Source organism: Lemur catta, chromosome 1 (assembly GCF_020740605.2).
Source record: "Lemur catta isolate mLemCat1 chromosome 1, mLemCat1.pri, whole genome shotgun sequence".
NCBI classification, from domain to species: Eukaryota; Metazoa; Chordata; class Mammalia; order Primates; family Lemuridae; genus Lemur; species Lemur catta.
The window spans coordinates 156,751,433-156,770,350 of record NC_059128.1 but is presented as its reverse complement, the minus strand read 5'-3'; positions in this window follow the sequence as shown (position 1 = coordinate 156,770,350).

The following is an 18,918-nucleotide window of genomic DNA, read 5'->3' as shown; positions in this document are numbered from 1 at the left end:
ATGGCATGACAATCGCCCAGGGATCTTGTTGAAATGCAGATTAGGGTTCAGTCAGCTAGGCTGGGCCTGAGAGTCTGCATTTCGCACAAGCACCCAGAGGAGGCCCGAGTAGTGGGGGGTGGGGGTAGGGGGGTGTCCACACTCTGAGTAGCAAGAATAACTAACAGAACATTCACGTGTGTGTGTGTCCTTTTTTAACCATCAAAACAATCATCTGAGGTGGACATTATCCTTTTTTTACATATGTGGGTCACAGCAACATGGCAGGTAGATTTCTGTAAGGAAAATTGCAGTTTCCCACGGATGCCCACTTATAAAAGGGGAGTTCCCAGCCAGTGCTCACTTGTGCTTGCAGTCAACAAACGACTGTGCACCCTTAGAGCTGCTAACGGTGCCCACAAAGGAGAGAAGAAAGGCTGGGCACACCATCGTTCTCTCCACCTGCCTGGGGCTGTGTATCTGATCATGGGAGAGCTTCGGTAGCACTTTCACACTGTGTCATCCTTTATAAAAGTTTCCACTCTGGAATCTCCCATCAAGCTGCCCCTGGTGGTCACTCTAACCGTCCCACACACATGTCTGCCCTGCTGGAGGAAGCTTTGCCATCGTTTTCTTACTTTTGTGAACTTAGGTTTCCTTCTGCCTGGGTGCACACAGTAATTTTTTTTTCTTTTTGTGGGGCCTTGAAATAATTTCCAACTTTGAGAAGAGTTATAAGAATAGTACAAGTAGTAAAATGATGCAGCTACTTTGGAAAAAAAAATTGGCAGTTTCTTAAAAAGTTAAATACAAATTTACCACATAACATAGCAATTCCACTGCTAGCTATATACCCAAAAGAATTGAAAACAGGTATTCAAACAAATTCTTGAACGTGAATGTTCATAGTGACACCATTTATAATAGTAGAAAGGTGGAAATCCAAGTGCCTATCAAAATGAATGAATGGGAAAACTGAATAGGTATATTCATACAATGGAATATTATTCAACCATAAAAAGGAATGAAATATTGACAGATGCTACAATGTGGATCAATCTCAAAAACATTAAGTAAGAGAAACCAGACATGAGAGGCCACAGGGCATATGATTCCATTTATATGAAATATCCAGAACGGGTAAATCCACAGAGATAGAAAGTAGATTGGTGGTTGCTATGGACTCATGGGAGAAGGAAATGGGAAGCGAGGTTTTCTTTTGGGATGATAAAAACGTTTTGGAACTAATAGAGGTGATAGTTGCACAACATTGTGAATGCATTAAATGCCACTGAATTGAACACTTTAAAATGGTTAATTTTGTGTCATGTGAATTTCATCTCAATTTTTAAAAACTGCAGTAAGACTTGTGGGACCCTAAATACATTTTTTTTTTTCCTGAACCATTTAGGCCAACCAAATATTTCAGCATGTATACCTTAAGAACAAAGACATTATCTCACATGACCCTGGTAAAATGATCCAATTCAGAAAATTAACATTAATGCAATACTATTACCTAGGCTATAGTCCACATTCAGATTTGCCAGTTTCCCAGTGATGTTACTTAGAGTGTTTTTCCTGCCAATTCAGAATCTAGGATCATACAATGCATTTAGCTGTCAAGTCTCTTTACTCTCCTTTAATCTGGAACTGTCCCTCAGCCTTTAGATCTTTTCTTTTTTCTTTTCCCTGACATTGCCATTTTTGAAGAGTACAGGACTGTTGTTTTGTAAACTGTCTCTCATTTTGGCTCTGTCTGATGTTTCTAGAGTCAGGTTACACATCTTTGACAAGAATACCCCAGAAGTGACACTGTCCTTCTTGATGCATCACATCAATCTGTCCCATTACCGGTGATGTCCACTTTAATCACTTGGCTTAGGTGCTATCTGCCACATTTGTCCACCGTGAAGCCATCTTTTCTCTCTTTGCATTTAATGATAGAGTATGCTATTTTTAAGGTATAACAAAACTAATTCATGAAATCATTTTTTGGTGCCAGCTGATATTTTTATCACTCACTCATTCACTCAATCTCTACTTAGTCCAGGGGGAATATAAAGTTTTATATATATGAATGATAGTTCTTGCCCTCAATTTGCTCACTGCTTTGTTAAGGAGGCGGGTTCCAAAGTCCTCAAATCTGGAATACTGATTCTATCCATTATAGTAGCTACTTCTTTTATCAATTCTGTAAGCTGAAGGCAAAAGAGAGCTGTCTGAGAACCAAGAACAGAGTATAATCATTTTGGCCGTGAGAACCAAGCAGTTGTTAAACTCTCTTACAAACACTAGAACTAATGAGTCTAGAATATTCAGCTGAATTGAGCAAAGAGCTGAAATAATAATATATAGACTAATGTGCAGAGTTTTGTTGTAAACCCTGTTTCAATATTTTGTGCTTTTAAAATAATAATTGCTTTTTCTTTTAGTTTAATATTTTTAATGGACTGATTCTTTGAATTGTTGGACTAGAACTCAAATTAAAAGGAATACCAACAGAGTGATATCCAACTGGGAGGCATGGTTAAACTGCTATTATATGACTGCCAATCTACTTGTTTTCACTTACTTATTTTCCCTTGTGTGATTAATTTTTATTGTCCCCAGTGTGCATTGTCAAAAGAGGGGGGAAAAAACATACTGACAAAAATATATCTCTTGTGCAACTTCCAAGTATTTATCATACTGTGTTGCTTTATTAATTTTGAGTGCTGGAAAAATTGTAAAAATCTAATGTAGAGTTAAAGAATAACATATATATGTAAAATCTCAGATTTTTGAAAAGAGAGTTCCCATTGTATTATTTACTTGATTTACATAAGTTCAAATTGATTTTACTTTTTTTTTTTTTTTTGTGACAGAGTCTCACTCTGTTGCCCAGGCTAGAGTGAGTGCCGTGGCATCAGCCTAGCTCACAGCAACCTCAAACTCCTGGGCTCAAGCGATCCTACTGCCTCAGCCTCCCGAGTAGCTAGGACTACAGGCATGCGCCACCATGCCCGGCTAATTTTTTCTATATATATTTTTAGCTGTCCATATAATTTCTTTCTATTTTTAGTAGAGACGGGGTCTCGCTCTTGCTCAGGCTGGTCTTGAACTCCTGAGCTCCAACGATCCGCCCACCTTGGCCTCCCAGAGGGCTAGGATTACAGGCGTGAGCCACCGTGCCCGGCCCGATTTTACTTATTAAAATTATCTATTTTACTACAAAAAATTTTTTTCAGTTGCCTAACAGATTGTAGGCTCAGTTTCTAATCATTTTGCAGCAGCTTGCAATAAATGCACTGCCCAGTCATGTTTCAGTGCCTTTTTCTAGAAGAGACCTGTGTTACTGCCACCACAAACCTGACAAAAACACATGAGCATGCAGTCCAGAGAAGGGGGGTCAATGGATATCATAAGTCATTGCTTTTCAAATTTAAAAAATGCTTCTTTGAATCTTACATTCAGGTGATTGGTTAAAAACAAGAAAATAGACCAAAAAATGCTTCCTGTTTGCTATCAGCTTAACTTCTCCTAGGCCTGTTTACATTTCTAAATCTATCAGTTGTGATATAGTTTTTAAAATAGTCATAATTTTGCGTTGCCTAAGTAATGCATGCTCACCATGCTCACCACATTTAAAAGAAAAATTACTCATAGATCTCATCTAGGAATAATTATATATAAATAATTGTACATATGAAACTTTGAAGACATGTTGAGTTCTCTTCCGCATGGTGAAATATGTATAGACGGTCCTTGACTTACGATGGTTCCACTTAAAATTTTTCGATTTTCTGATGGTGCAAAAGTGATATACATTCAGTAGAAACCATACTTCAAGTATCCATACAACCATTCTGTTTTTCACTTTCAATACAGTATCCAGTAAATTACATGGGATATTTAGCACTTTATTATAAAATAGGCTTTGTGTTAGATGATTTTGACCAACTGTAGGCTAATGTAAGTGTTCTGAGCACATTTAAGGTTGGCTAGGCCAAGCTATGATGTTCAGTAGGTTAGGTGTATTAAATAAATTTTGACATGATATTTTCAATTTACAATGGATTTCTCAGGACATAGCCCCATCATAAGTTGAGCAGCATCTGTGTACAGTATACACACACACACACACACACACACACACACCAATATTTAAGCCAAGGCTTTATAAACTGTACCACGAAGAAACTAGCAATACTCAGAGTAAATGTAAAGGACACATTCATCGCTCCCCTGGCCAAACCTCTTTGCAGGTTCTCTGAGATGCCCTCTACAGATGCCCTCTGTCGTTTGGAAGCAAGGACAGCTTTTTCTACCCTTTGATTTCCCAGTGTATAAATGAGGGGCTGTTCCCACTGGCCCCTAAACAGCACCCTCCCCCAACCCAACTGCTAGGAAAGCACAAGGGGTGCCAGCCAGAAGATACCTCTTGCTGGTTGCTATCCTGCATCTTTAACTTGCTGCATCTCAATTCAGCAAGGTAACAGTGACATCTTCAACATTCTCTGAACAAACAAAAATAAGGTATAAGGGTCTTTCTTTAGACTCAAACATTTTTGTCAGGGACACCCAAGAAAATAAAAGAAATGGTGGAATGCAAACAAAATCCTAGGGCAAAAACTGCTAAGCTGAGGGGTGCCAGTAATAATGACCAACATTTAACAAGTGCTCCTACAAGCGGTTCATTATGCTGAGGACCTAACAGGCCTTATTCCATTTTATCCTCCCTACAAGATAAAAACTATGATTACAGCCGGGCGCAGTGGCTCACGCCTGTAATCCTAGCACGCTGGGAGGCCGAGGAGGGAGGATCGCTCAAGGTCAGGAGTTCAAGACCAGCCTGAGCAAGAGTGAGACCAGATCCCTACTAAAAAAAAATAGAAATTATATGGACAACTAAAAATATATACAAAAAATTAGCCGGGCATGGTGGCACCTGCCTGTAGTCCTAGCTACTCGGGAGGCTGAGGCAGGAGGATCGCTTGAGCCCAGGAGTTTGAGGTTGCTTTGAGCTAAGCTGATACCATGGCACTCTAGTCTGGGCAACAGAGTGAGACTCTATCTCAAAAAAAAAAAAAGACTATGATTACTCTCACTTTTCAAAGTAGTATATGAGACTTAGAGAATGTAGTAGGTGCTACCATTGCTCCAGCCATATCTTGTTACCATTTTGGTGCACCCCATACTGTCTCCCACCAGCCATCCCCAGCATCTTTTTGAGAGCTGCCTTTGGGCTGTAAAAATTCACTTCATTAATGAACATGTCAAGCCAGAAGTGTCTGGGAGTTAACCGCCCCTCAAGAAGCCCCTAACATGTGCCTGACAGGTGTGGGGTATAAATACCCCAGCTCCCTTACCACTTGGCTGGGATGATTGTGAGCTGTGTGTTCCAAACCACTCCTGCAGGTTTAAGCTTCCTTTGACCACTGTGGTAGCTGGCTTAGAAAAGCAACCTGCCTTTGTTTTCCTTCCCTTTCCCTAGCCTGTTTCTTCACCTCCCAAATAACTGACGGCACTGAATCTTCATCTTAGAGTAGGACTCAACTAAAGGATAGGTTTAGCAACTTGCAACTTGGCTGCACAGGTAGTAAATAACTGAGCCAAGATGGGAACTGTGAAGTCTCTCTCCAGAGCCAATTCTCCTAACCTCTAAGCCAAATTGCCTCCCCGATTTGGGGGCTCCCATGGGGATCCTGAATTCTGGGCTGGCAGGGATTCAAACAGGAGGGGGAGAAGGAGGTAGCTTTCTCCGGTGCTGCTGCAAAGGCTCTGCTGCTCAGCCCATAAAACTCACCACCACTTTCATGCCTACCCCAGCAAAGGAGACATTCCTTGTCGGTCCCATGTCACATGCTTGTCAGACCACACACTGTCCTTCCATCTGTCAAGCTAAGTTGGCTGTACTAGCCTTTCTAACCTCACTGCACTGTACATTAATGCCCAGGGTCAGGCACGGTTGGCCTGAAGGCTCATACCTAGGCAGCTCACCCGCAGCATGGGACAGGAGCAATGGCTGTCTTTGTTCCCAAATAGTGTTCCTATCGCTGTGGCCTGGCAGAAGCCAGGGATTTGCCCTCCATGTGGCAGATGGGCAGAAAGTTTGGGCAGTCTGTATGCTTGGCTCAAAGCCCCAGAAGGACACACAAATGTCTTTGTGGTGGACGCCAGGGCTGAACCATGCCACAGAGAGCCTTGTGATATCCTTTAAAAAGGACGAGGCATCTTTCCTTTCAAAGGAAAACCCGTGTTTCAGAAGCACTAGGGAGTAAGTAGCCAGACAACATGAAATCATTATCCTTTGTCCCTTTGGGACTGAGTGTGAGGTTGCAAATTTCCCAAGCAAAGCATGTGATTGCTTTCTGTAAGGAATGATTCATTTCAGAAAAGTCTACTTTGTTCTGCTAGTGACAGGGAATTAGAATCAGTATCTTGAACATATCAACAGAAAAAACTCCCCTGTTATCACATACAAAAAGAACCTAATTCTGTAAAACTTCATGAAATAGGAGGGATAATGGTGTTCTGAGTTTTCCGATGCAGACTAGTTTAAATATTTTAATGTTGCTTAACAGAAAATCAACTTGATGTTTAAAAAAGTCAGATTTATTCATTGTAAAGTGGCAATTTGTTGGTTCTGCTCTGTCTTAACATTACTGTCTTGGGCCAAGCACAGTGGGTCATGACTGTAATCCTAGCACTCTGGGAGGTCAAGGCAGGAGGACTGTTTGAACTCAGGAGTTCAAGACCAGCCTGAGCAAGAGTGAGACCCCGTCTCTACTAAAAATAGAAAAATTGGCCGGGTGTCGTGGCACACGCCTGTAGTCCCACCTACTTGGGAGGCTAAGGTAAGAGGATTGCTTGAGCCCAGGAGTTGGAGGTTGCAGTGAGTCACGATGATGCCACAGCATTGTACCCAGGGTAACAGAGTGAGATTCTGTCTCAAAAAAAAAAAAAAAAGATACTATTGCAGATTGTAGAAGAACCATTATCTCTATTCTGTGTTGAAATCTACTTTAGCTCTTATTCTGAACACATAGGTCATTACCTGAAATCTGTTGTGGCAACTGTGAGCCTGATGTGAGCAGAGGTAGCTTCATTTATCTTTCAAGTGGCTCACCTGGATTTGTAGGAAAGAGGCCGGTCAGCATGCAGCAGTGTGCTGTCCTGCACTCAGAGGCCAGGAAGCCCCCTGTGATGTTCTAAGACCAGGCATCTTCAGGATAAGCTTTCACTGAAGGGTGCCTGGGCCCTCCTCTTGGGAAGAGGCCATCTCTCCATTGCCCCAAGTCCCAACAACTAAGATCACTTTCCTTTCCCCTCCTCCCCTGGCCCCATCCCCTCCAGCTCTTAAGGCCTCCCCTCTTCTCAAAGCGCTGTCTTCCCTTTCCTATGGCCCTTGTGGAAAAGCCCATGAGCCCTTTTCATAGAATGCTTTTCCCACTAATTGCAGGAAGACTGACAAGGAGAAAGAAAGTAAACAAATATGGGGAATAAGGATTTTTTAAACAATAATAAAATTGCAGAATAGTTATTCAAAGAATTAAATGAAGTCATATCAAAAAATTCTCCAACCCAAGGAAATAAAAGATTTGGTACAATTGCAAAGCAAAGCCCTGGTGTAGGACATGCTAAGCTAAACTATCTCAGGAATAATAACCACCTGTTAACGTTCACACTCTAAGGGTCTAACCCAGTGCCATCCAATAGAAACAGAATGTGAACCATACATGTAATAAAATTTTCTAGAAGCCACATTTTAAAAAAAGTAAAAAGAAACAGGTGAAATTCATTTTAATAACATATCTTATTTAACCAAATATTATTATTCAACATGTAATCAATTTAGAAGGTTAATAAGGCAGTTTATGCTATGGTTTAAATCTCCTCTCCAAAACTCATGTCAAAATTTAATTGCCAATGTAATGGTATTGGGAGGTGGGGGTTTTAAGAGGTGATTAGGTCATGGTTTAATGCCACTATTGTGGGAGTGGGTTAGTTATTGCAGAAGTGGGCTACTGATTAAAAGGATGACGTTTGGCTCCCATTCCTCTCTCTGTCTCAAGCGCTCATGTTCCCTTCTGCCATGTTATGACACAGGACAAAGGCCCTCACCAGAGGTAGATCCCTCAGTCTTGGACTTCCCAGTCTCCAGAACTGTTAGCCAAATCAGCTTCTGTGGTTTATAAATTAGCCATTCTGTGGCATTCTGTCATAGCAGCAGAAAACAGACTAAGACAGTTTGCAATCTTTTTTCATACTAAGTCTATGAAATCTTGTATGTATTTTACACATAGAGCATGTCTCAATCTGGACCGGCCACATTTCAAGTGTTCCATAGCCACATGTGGATAACAGCTGTCCTATTAGATAGCACAGGTCTAACATGTCGTATTTAATCCTCCCTGCAAGATGAGAACTATTACTATTCCCATTTTACAAACAGGGAAACGGAGGCTAAGAGCAGTTAAGTAACTTGGCAAAAGTGATCAGTAACGAACATGGTTTTATTAAACAGAATCCTATTGGAATCCTGGTTTTGCCACTTCCTACTTCTGTGACCTCTGACAGTTTGCTTAAAGTCTCCTAGCCTCAATTTCCCCATAACTGTAATAAAACAGATAAAATAACACCTCCTATTAAAGCAGATGCAAGGATGAGAGATCATGTGAGTGGAGGACTATCAAGTGGCCGGCACTGACAAAAGGCTTAATAAATGTTGGTTGTTCTGCTAGTAAGGACTGGGCTGAACTTCTCTGCTGCAGGTAGGTGAATGTGTCCTGGGTCTGTTAGCCTGAAATGGGTACTTCCTCCTCTCATCAACAATCCTTCCCCATGCCCAGCACCCTCTCAGGGCAACCCCACATTCCCCCCTCATACCCAGGAACCTCTCCCCAACCCTTATCCTTTGCCCTGCGAGACCTGCTTTCTACCATTAAGTTAATGGAATATGTCTATCCCAATTATCTATTACTGCATAAATATGACCCTAAAACTTAGTGGTTTAAAACAACAACACTTATTTTGCTCACAAATCTGCAACTTGGGCATAAATTCAATGGCCAAATTTGAGAGGTGTTTTATGTATTATACCTACTCAGTGCCAGGCACTATGCAGATTCTGTGGACACAGAAATGAACCAGATTTAGAGTCCCAGCCTCCAGGGAGACAAGAACCTGGTGAAATCTTCCCATAGAAGTGATGGCTTGGCCTCCCCCACATCAGCCATTCTGCTGCTCAGGGGGGTCACACTTTAGGAAATCCTTGTGAATCCAGATACCATCAGTGACTGTACTTGCAGGAACTTGAGAACACACCGGTGAGGCAGAGGGCTATAATGTAGATAAGGGTTTGGGTGGAACAGCCATTTGGGAAAGGTACCAAACGGGATTCCTACTAAGTAATTTCATTTCATTCCTAAAGCTGGAATTTTTTTTTAATTTAAAAAAATTCACTGTGGTTACACTTCCTCCATAATTGTACTTTTAAATATTCCCTATTTTACTTTAGGTAAAAATGGTTAATTTAAAAATTTCAACATCATCTAGGGGCTTTTGGTTCAAGATGACTGACCAAACATGTGTGTATGTCTCTTTACTACTTAAATCCCACTGAAATGGTAGAAGAAATATAACAATTGCACTAACCCATCACAGTGTCGGGAGCTGGGTGGAATACCACCAAGAGATGAGAACAGTGAGGAATTTTGAGCTGAGATGAACAGCAAAACCTCGTGAAACTGGAGGACTCAGCCCTATATAACCCAGAGACAGTGTTTCCCCAAAAGTAAAATTTCCCAGCAGAGCCATGGAAAAACCCCAAGAAAAGAGGCAGCAGGAGCCATTATCAAGCAGATAATTAATGAAAGGGCAGCAAAACTAGGCCCTGCTCCTCAGAAGCTGAGTAAAGCTGTGAAGACCTGGTTATACAAAGGAAGTTCCCCTCAGGAAACTCCCTGAATGGGTATTGGGCCCACTCCTCCGTGGGCGGTACCCCAGGTGGCCTTTGCTGCCATGAGGGCCAGGTAGCTCCATGGCCAGGGGACACTGGAAAGGAGAGGCCACCTGGCTGTGTGCGCTACCCCCTCCCTTTCTCATGATTACGGGGGCAAAGGCTCACCTTGTCAGAACACGTATTGGCCAGAGGAGTACGAGGAGTGTACCGTTCCATTTAGACCACCAGCTACAAACATAAACAGGCACCAAACATTATCAGATACTTGAGGAAAATGAATAGTATGGAAGAGAGTCATCTAAATTAATACAAGAAACAGAAGAAAGCCTTAAATTATTTATTATGAATCTCCTCAGAGATAGTCAAAGTTAGAAGACCAATAATAGACCAAGAGAAAATATTTGTAAGTTACATAAAGAAAGGATTATTATCCATAATATACAAAGAGAGTCTACAAATCAATAAATGAAAAACATATATCTCGGTAGAACACTGAGCAGAGGATAAGAATAGGCAATTCATAGAAAAAAAATAAAAGTGGCCTATAAACAGAAACACTCAGTTTCATCAGTAATTAGGGAAATACAAATTAAATGAGGCATTTTGTTCATCAAAGTGGTAAGTTTAAAAGGTTGATAAAATACAGTATTGGTGAAGATGTGGGTAAGCAGGTGTTCGCCTATGCTGTTGATGGTGGAAGGTGGCAGAGCTGGTTTTGGAAGGCAATTTGGCAATGCCCATCGAAATTTTAAATGTTTATAGTCTCTGACCTAACAAACTTACTTCAGGTAATCTTACAAAAATAATTGCATGTACACACAAAGATACACGTGGGAGGAAGTTTATTGCATCGGCTTTTTTAATAGTAAAAAACAAGAATGGAAACAATCCAAATGTCCTACAATATAGGCATGATTAAGTACACGTGGTAATAATACATGTACAATGTACACGACAATGCCTTATTACAAGTGGCAGATCTATATATTCTGACACAGAAAGACCTCTAACTGCATTTAGTGAAAAATGAAAAAGTCCCATCTAGTGTGCTACCGTTTCTTTCATTCATTCGACAAACAGGTTGACCAGTGGCTGTGCAGTGGGCCCTGGGATAGAGGCTGGGGATTTAGAAGGGAAGGTAACATGAGTGGAAATGCTAGACAACAAATGAGTAAATAAATATGTCATGAGACAATCCTAACTTGTGATAAGTCCTATGAAAGAATGAAGTGGGCCAGGCGCAGTGGCTCACACCTGTAATCCTAGCACTCTGGGAGGCCGAGGCGGGTGGATTGTTTGAGCTCAGGAGTTCGAGACCAGCCTGAGCAAGAGCAAGACCCCGTCTCTATTAAAAATAGAAAGAAATTATCTGGCCAACTAAAATATATATAGAAAAAAAATTAGCCGGGCATGGTGGCACATGCCTATAGTCCCAGCTACTTGGGAGGCTGAGGCAGGAGGATTGCTTGAGCCCAGGAGTTTGAGGTTGCTGTGAGCTAGGCTGACGCCACGGCACTCACTCTAGCCCGGGCAACAGAGTGAGACTCTGTCTCCAAAAAAAAAAAAAGAATGAAGTGGGTGGTCAAAGAGAATGATTGGGGAAGCCACTGTAGAGTGGGCTGGGAAGGCTCCTCTGAAGAACTAACATTTTTAAGAGATCCTGAAGGTTGAGAATAATCCAGCTAAGTGGGGAGCTCTACGAAGACCCTCTTGGGCAGAAGGAAAAGAAGTGCGAAGGCCTGGAAGAGGGAAAGGGCTTAGCATGTTCAAGCAGGAGAGAGGAGCAGCAGAGTGTCGGGGAGCACAGTGTGAGAGGAGGCTGGACGGAGCAGGAGCCGTCGGCTCGACAGTGTGCTGTGTGCTGTGATGGCTGGGGCTGCCAGGGCAGAGCTGGGGGCAGGGGAGCAGGCACAGGGTGGGGATGAGTCACTGACGGGCTGCCCACTGCAGAACCCTGATGTGGGTGTCGCCGTTACCAAGAACCGAGGACAGGATCAGATGTAAGTAAGGCCGGCAGTGAGCCAGGAGACTGAACACTCAAGGAAGCAAGTGCAGTGAGAAGGAAGCTGGGGGACGGCTGCACGGGGTGGTGCCAGGGTGTGGGGTGAGCTGTCAAGTCCTTCCAAAGTCTTTAGGTCTTTGAGAGAGGAAGGAGGTGGGATGGTTTGGCAAAAGCTCTGGGGATCAAAGTGGACATCAGTTCCCTTCCTGTTCCTAATGGACTTCTTTTTTTTTTTAGTGCATAGAAAGTGATCTGGAATGATACGCATCAACCTAGTAGCCATGGCTACTTTGGGTATGGAACTAGAAGTAGGAAGGGATTGAAGGGGATTTTCTCTTTTTGACTCGCATACTTCTGTTTGGGTTTGTTTTGTTTTGTTTTGTTAAACAATGAGCTGATATGCATGATTTTGTGCCTCTTTAAAACAAAATGGAAGATTGGATTAACGGGTGGAGGGGGCAACATGACATTATACCACCCCCATCACACCTATTAACAGAATAATTTTCACAGACAACAGTGCGTCTCAGAGTATACAGGTTGGCATTACTGGGTTCCTTCAATCCTATAAAATCAGCAATTAGACTTCTTTGGTGGGAGAACTATGCTCATGTTCCGTGTCACTGTTGTAATACCAGAAATGGGCAGTAAGGAAGGGTCCAGGGGGCCCATTCAATAATTCACTGGGTACCAAGATATTCTCAAATTTTAAAAGGTGTTATTATGAATCTATCATCCCAAAACTTATCTTGATAAGATTAAAAAGCGTTAGCTTTTGAAGCTGATAAAGAGAGCTTGTGAAATGTTGGATGCTTCTGAGTCTCTAACTATTAAAGTGCAATATTGTTGGATGTCTGCTTCTCCCCAGTCCCCTAGCTGTCCTCCTGTCTGGGGAGATACCTTTGTTGGATCCCAGGAGAGCAGTCCAGAAGGAAGAACTATCTTAACCACAAAAATCTTTCAGGAGCCACCTCCCTGTGCAGAGCCTCCTCACCAGCAGTGTTTGTGGTTTAGGATCGTGTGGTTCTTGCCTGCAGGTGGTTTACAATCTATCGGATCTCTTAGGAGGAGGCTGCGTCACACATTTCAAGAATGCTGGCTTTTCAATGCCTCTCTCTAGCTCTTCCCTAAAATGTATTAAATCTAGATCACTGCTGGTGGGGCCTGGGAATCTACACTTTTTACAAGATTCCCCAGGTGATTCTTATGCACAGTAAAGTTTGAGAAATATTGCTGTAGGGGTTGGACTGAGGCTGTGAAGGGTCATTTCAGAGGCATAATCATCAGCATGTGTGCAGCTCATGGGACGTGCTCCCTCCTTGGGCATGTAGTTTGACAAGTGCCATTCATTAAATTAAATTATAGGCTTAATAAATATAAAGATGTGGTCATACATGGTGTCCCACGCCTATAATCCCAGTACTTTGGGAGGCTGAGGCAGGAGGATCACTTGAGGCCAGGAGTTTGAGACCAGCCTGAGCAACATAGGGAGACCCCATCTCTACAAAAAATTTAAAAAATTAGCTGGTTGTAGTGGCATGCACCTATAGTCCCAGCTACTTGGGAGGCTGAGGCAGTAGGATCCCTTGAGCCTAGGTGTTTGAGGCTACAGGGGGATAAAATTGTGCTAGTGCACTCCAGCCTGGGTGACAGAGCAAGACCTTGTCTCGTAAACAAATAAATAAATAAATAGGTGTAAAGAAAATTATAAGGCCAAAGTTGTTGCATTGTTGCTGAAGTTAGACAAATTTTTAAAAAATGTAAGCTAAACTAAAATATGGTATATCTGTTATTTTGAGTTTTACATGAAATGAAATGGGTTTCCAAATATTTTCTGAGAGTCAAGTTAAGGAAGGCCATCTCTCAAATCCCTGAGTGCTCTGAACTCTGGTGTTTAACCTTTAGACCCTGTACCCTGCCCCAAACTTCAGTGGCTAAACCTGAAACGACAATGTCAGATGTTCTCCCATACTTAAGATATTCTGCTCTCCTTAAAATAAACCAGGAACTCAGGCACATGAGGCAGAATCAGATTCCAGCTATTACGTAGCCTTGTTTGTGGAGCAAATGAAAAAATCATTACATGTTTTATTACACTTCAGAATCTATTTACAACTGTGTAGTCATTCTGAGTTTGGATTTTCCTTTGAAATGAAAAGCCCTGTAATAAAAAATAAAAGAGAGGGATACTGTATTGGAAGAATGGTAATGGAACTGTAAGGAAAAAAAAATCAAATGAATTAGACCATTGTTGTTCTTTAAGATTTATTCAATATTCACTTTAAAAAAAATAGGATTCAGAAAACATTCTAGGCATTTGACAACAGAAGTGAGCAAAACTAAACAAGCATCCTTGTTCTCATGGAGCCCTTATTCTAGTTGGAAAGGAGATAAATAAACATATAGAATATCATGGGAGAGATGCTACAAAGAAAAATAAATCAGGGTTAGGGGATGGATAGTGAGGGACAGTTTTTTGGGAGGAGTAGGGTGTTACTATTTTAGATGGGCCAGTCAGGGAGGCTAGGGTGACATTTGAGCAGAGACCTGAAGGAAGTGAGGAGAAGACACGTGGGGGAGAGGGTGTTAGAGGGTGCTAGGGGATGCTAGAGGTGGGGACAAGGGAATGGGTTCTGCCAGTGGAACCAGCAAGGGCAAAGGCCCTGTGGCAGAAGCATGCTTGGTGAGGTTAAGGAACAGCTAGGAGGCCAGTGCAGCTGGAGTGGAGTGAGCAAGGGAAAGGTAACAGGAGATGAAATTAGAAAGGTGGCAGGCAATGTGCCAGGTCATAGCGGACCTTGTAGATTTCAGTTTTGATTTTGCTCAGGGCTAGAAAGCCAGTGGAGGGTTTCGAGCAGAGAAGTGACCTGATCTTTGTTATGATGTGCAGATACAGGACTGTAGGAGCCCACGGGGGAAACAGGGAAGCATCTTAGGAGTCCACTTCAGGAGTCAGGCGAGAGGTGATGGCGGTTTGGACTAGGAGGGTAGCTGAGAAGGTGGTGGGAAGCGCTGGGCCTCTCTCTTGCTTCCTCTAGGTTGTCACCTGAGGAGCTAAGTAAAGATTTCTTGATGAAGACACGGCCTGGAGCGAGTCCGGTCCACTGAGCCAGCCACCTTTCTGTTCAGGTGTGCCCTCTGCCTTGTCCAATTCTGGTCTTCGCCAGGCCTTCTGGGAGACAGTCTCCAAGCTGTGGGGTCATACTCGCTCCCGTGCCAGAGTATTCCATCTTTGCCAGGGGAGACAATGTTATCCCCAAAGAGCTTTCATTGGGAAGAGTCCATTGACTGACCTCTTTGCTCTCCTCTCCCTGAGCTTTTAAGGGCAAAGTCTCCTCGCTGCTGGGGAAAACACCCTTGATGGGAGTTTGATTGATTTATGAATATTCAAAAGGACAGAGAACTTGGCCTAGAAAGCTGGTTTACCCAAAATAGTACCGACTATGCCAAACTGTAGAAAAACTGTTTCCTATAATCCCAGCATCGAAATAGCCCTCCTAGGAATCCTTGCTTTTGAAAATAGGCCCCCTGAAGACTGGTGCAAAAAAATAATCTCATGGTGGAACTTGAGGCACAGAGAGGAGCTGTTTGGGGCCAAAGTAGGATTGGAAGAAGATGTCCAATTTATGTTATGAGGTAGCTGTCCACTTTCTCCACTTCATTCATTCATTCACTAACTCATTTGTTGATCCATTAATTCATTCATCAACTTTATTGGATACCTACTGTGTGTGACGCCAAGTTCTGAGCACTGGGGTGCAGAGATTTAGCAACAAAAGTGAGGACAGGCCAGATGAGGTGGCTCACAGCTGTAATCCTAGCACTCTGGGAAGCTGAAGTGGGAAGATTGCTTGAGGTCAGGAGTTCGAGACCAGCCTGAGCAAAAGCAAGACCCTGTCTCAACAAAAAATAGAAAAATTAGCTAGGCCTGGTGGCACATGCCTGTAGTCCCAGCTCCTCAAGAGGCTGAAGCAGGAGGATCCCGTGAGCCCAGGAGTCTGAGGTTGCAGTGAGCTATGATGATGCTACTGTACCCCAGCCCAGGCAACAGAGTGAGACTCTGTATTAAAAGAAGTAAAAACTAAAAATGAGACAATTCCTACTGTGAAGGAGCTTGTACAGTTGGAATGCCACTTTCCATTCTGGGTTCCAAAGGTCAAAGCTGCTGCAAGAAAGGGGCTGCAATACCCAGAACAGACATGAGCCCTCCACAGGCCCTTGGAGCTGCTGAGCCCTGAGGGTCTCCAGGTCTGCCTTCAGCCCCAGCCCCCATGGGGTTCTCTCCCTACACCACAGGGTCTATCAAGGAAAAACTCAAGCACAGGGCAATTCCAATCCTAATTTTTAAATTGCAGCTGAAGGAATTAAAAATAAGTGGAAAGAACTTTCTAATCCAGAGTCTGAGCCCTGGAAAGCAGCTTGTATATTCACTGATTTAAACCATTTCAAAAATGCTCATCCTATAAATGGGGAGAGAAAAAAAATCTGTATACAAATGTATACATACAAAATCATCCCAATTTGGTAAAATATATATATATATATATATATATATATTTACACACATGCACATATGTGTAGAGAAAATACTGAAAGGAAACACAACTAAATGTTTCCGAGGTTATCTCAGAATGGTGGATGCATGGGGGAATTTTTATGTTGTTTTTATTTTTAAAATTTTTTGTAGTGACTGTGTATTTCATCTATAATCATTTAAAGATAATTTTTTGAAAACCAATTTTTAATTATTGCTACCATTTATGTCAGGGCCATTTACTCAAACTTCAGAAAAGTTCTTTATAGAGATACTTAGAAAGTTGCTGCTAAATTCCAATCACCTTACAATCTTGAGCCCATCTTCATTTTGTAGATGAGCAACTGAGCCTCAGAAAGATGAAAAACAGGCTGGGCATGGTGGCTCATGTCTGTCATCCTAGCACTTTGGGAGGCGGAAGGGATCACTCAAGGCCAGGAGGTCGAGACCAGCCTGCGCAACATAGAAAGCCCCATCTCTACAAAAAATAAAAAAATTAGCAAGGCGCAGGTAGTCCCAGCTACTTGGGAGGCTGAGGCAGTTGGATTGCTTGAGCCCAGGAGTTCGAGGCTGCAGTGAGCTGTGATTGCACCACTGCATCCCAGCCCCGACGACAGAGCAAGACCCTGTCTCAAAAAAAAAAAAAAAAAGAGAGAAAAAAGGGTAAAAACAGGGTCCCAGGAGTGTCAGAATAAGAACATACACTCAGGGCAGCCAATATCAATAAAGAATAGCACTAGCAGGTGTACACTGATCTCCTGGGGACCTGTGAAAATGCAGATTCTGACTCAGAAGATCTAGGGTGGGGCCTGAGATTCTGCATTTCTAACAAGTTCCCCGATGGAGCTGCTTCCCTGACCACACAGGGGAAGCAGGGTCTGGAGTGGGAGTGTTGGAATCCCTGACTCGACAACCGATTAGCTGTGACTCCCTCACCTCTCTGTGTCCCAGTTTCCTCATCTATAAATCAGGCATATTCGTTTCTACCTCGTGGGGTGGTTATGAAGATAAAATGAGAAGATGCTATCTGTGGAGCCTTTAGCACAGTGCCTGGCCTACATGAGTGCTCCATAAATGTTACACGGTTTTCACAAACCCAGTGCCTGCTCCCCGAGTTACACCACACTTACTCTTCAATATCCGCCAGCCTTACTGGAATCTCTCAATGCCTCTCTTATTCCAACTGCCCCAAGCACAGTCCCAACTCACCCACACGTAGATGTAAATATTGTCTAAGAGGCCTCTGTTTGCAAGAAGGCCCAAGAAAATACTAGGTCTTTCTTTGCTGGAGAAATTTACTTTGCACTTTTTAAAAAAAAGATGAGGGATCCTTGCTTGAAATGTTAGTTCAGGGGCTGAGAATTAAAATTTATGTTCCTGAACCCACCAAAACAATTTTCTGTGAAAATGTAAGTTTTAAAAAGTAATGCAAAGAACCTCAGAGGAAGAAATGAAGAAAGTTTGTGTTTGTTTCCTAGATATGTCAAAGAGTTTCCTCTCACACAGATGAAAGGAGAGGGTGGTGGCAGGGAGAAAGCAGGGAGGACAGAGAAGTGAGGAGTGAGGAAGACCCCAGAGAGAGGGTTCTATTTACGAACCTTCTGGCTCACTGTGTCATTTCTCTAAGCTCTGACCTTTGGGGGAATAGAACTTTCTGAGCAAATGTTAATCATCTCACTTTTTCAGATAAATTCCAACAAAGAGGAAGAAACAAGTTAGGGTGGATCCAATAAAAGTCACTTGAGGAGTTTTGTTTCTCCCCCCCTAATTTTTCATTTCCCCCAGTGGAGGATGAACGGGGAGGGGGGGATGGGACGCTGCCTTCAGATGGTGACTGGAACATGCCCACTGAGGCAGGTACGACCGCTCAAGCCCAGTGTTTTCCTCCGTGATGACAGTCTCAAGGGTGATTGCATGGCTCAATTATACAACCTGGTTGTCGGCTGTCAGTCCTACTGACTAGCCTTGACTGAAGGGTGGTTGTGGCTGAGATGGACACACGGAAGAGCAAGATTCCAAAGAGCTCTGGGGCTTTTCTCAGATTTTCTCAAGGCGTGGCCCGGCTGCTGGCCTTGGTGCTCCGTGGGTCCACCTGCAGCAGCCTGGCTTCGTGAAGGTCCTTCTCTGGCGGCAGTTTGTTTTGTTCCTGTGAGTGGCATCAGGGATCCCTGAATTCTTTCCACGACACTACCCTTCTTGAGCAATGCAGTTAGGTCCCCTTCCCTGGACTACACAAAGGCTACAAACAGCAGGGGGTCAATAAATGCACAACGATGACAGCATCTGAAGGCACTGTGTACCTGACAGAGCACCACCTCCACGTGACCTTATTTGATGCTTAGGACACTGTGAGGAGGTATGACTTCATAGCATCATTTTATAACAGAAAACAAGGCTCTGAGAGATTAAGTGACTGGACCCAATCGCACAGCAAGTGAAGTGTTGAATAATATTGAG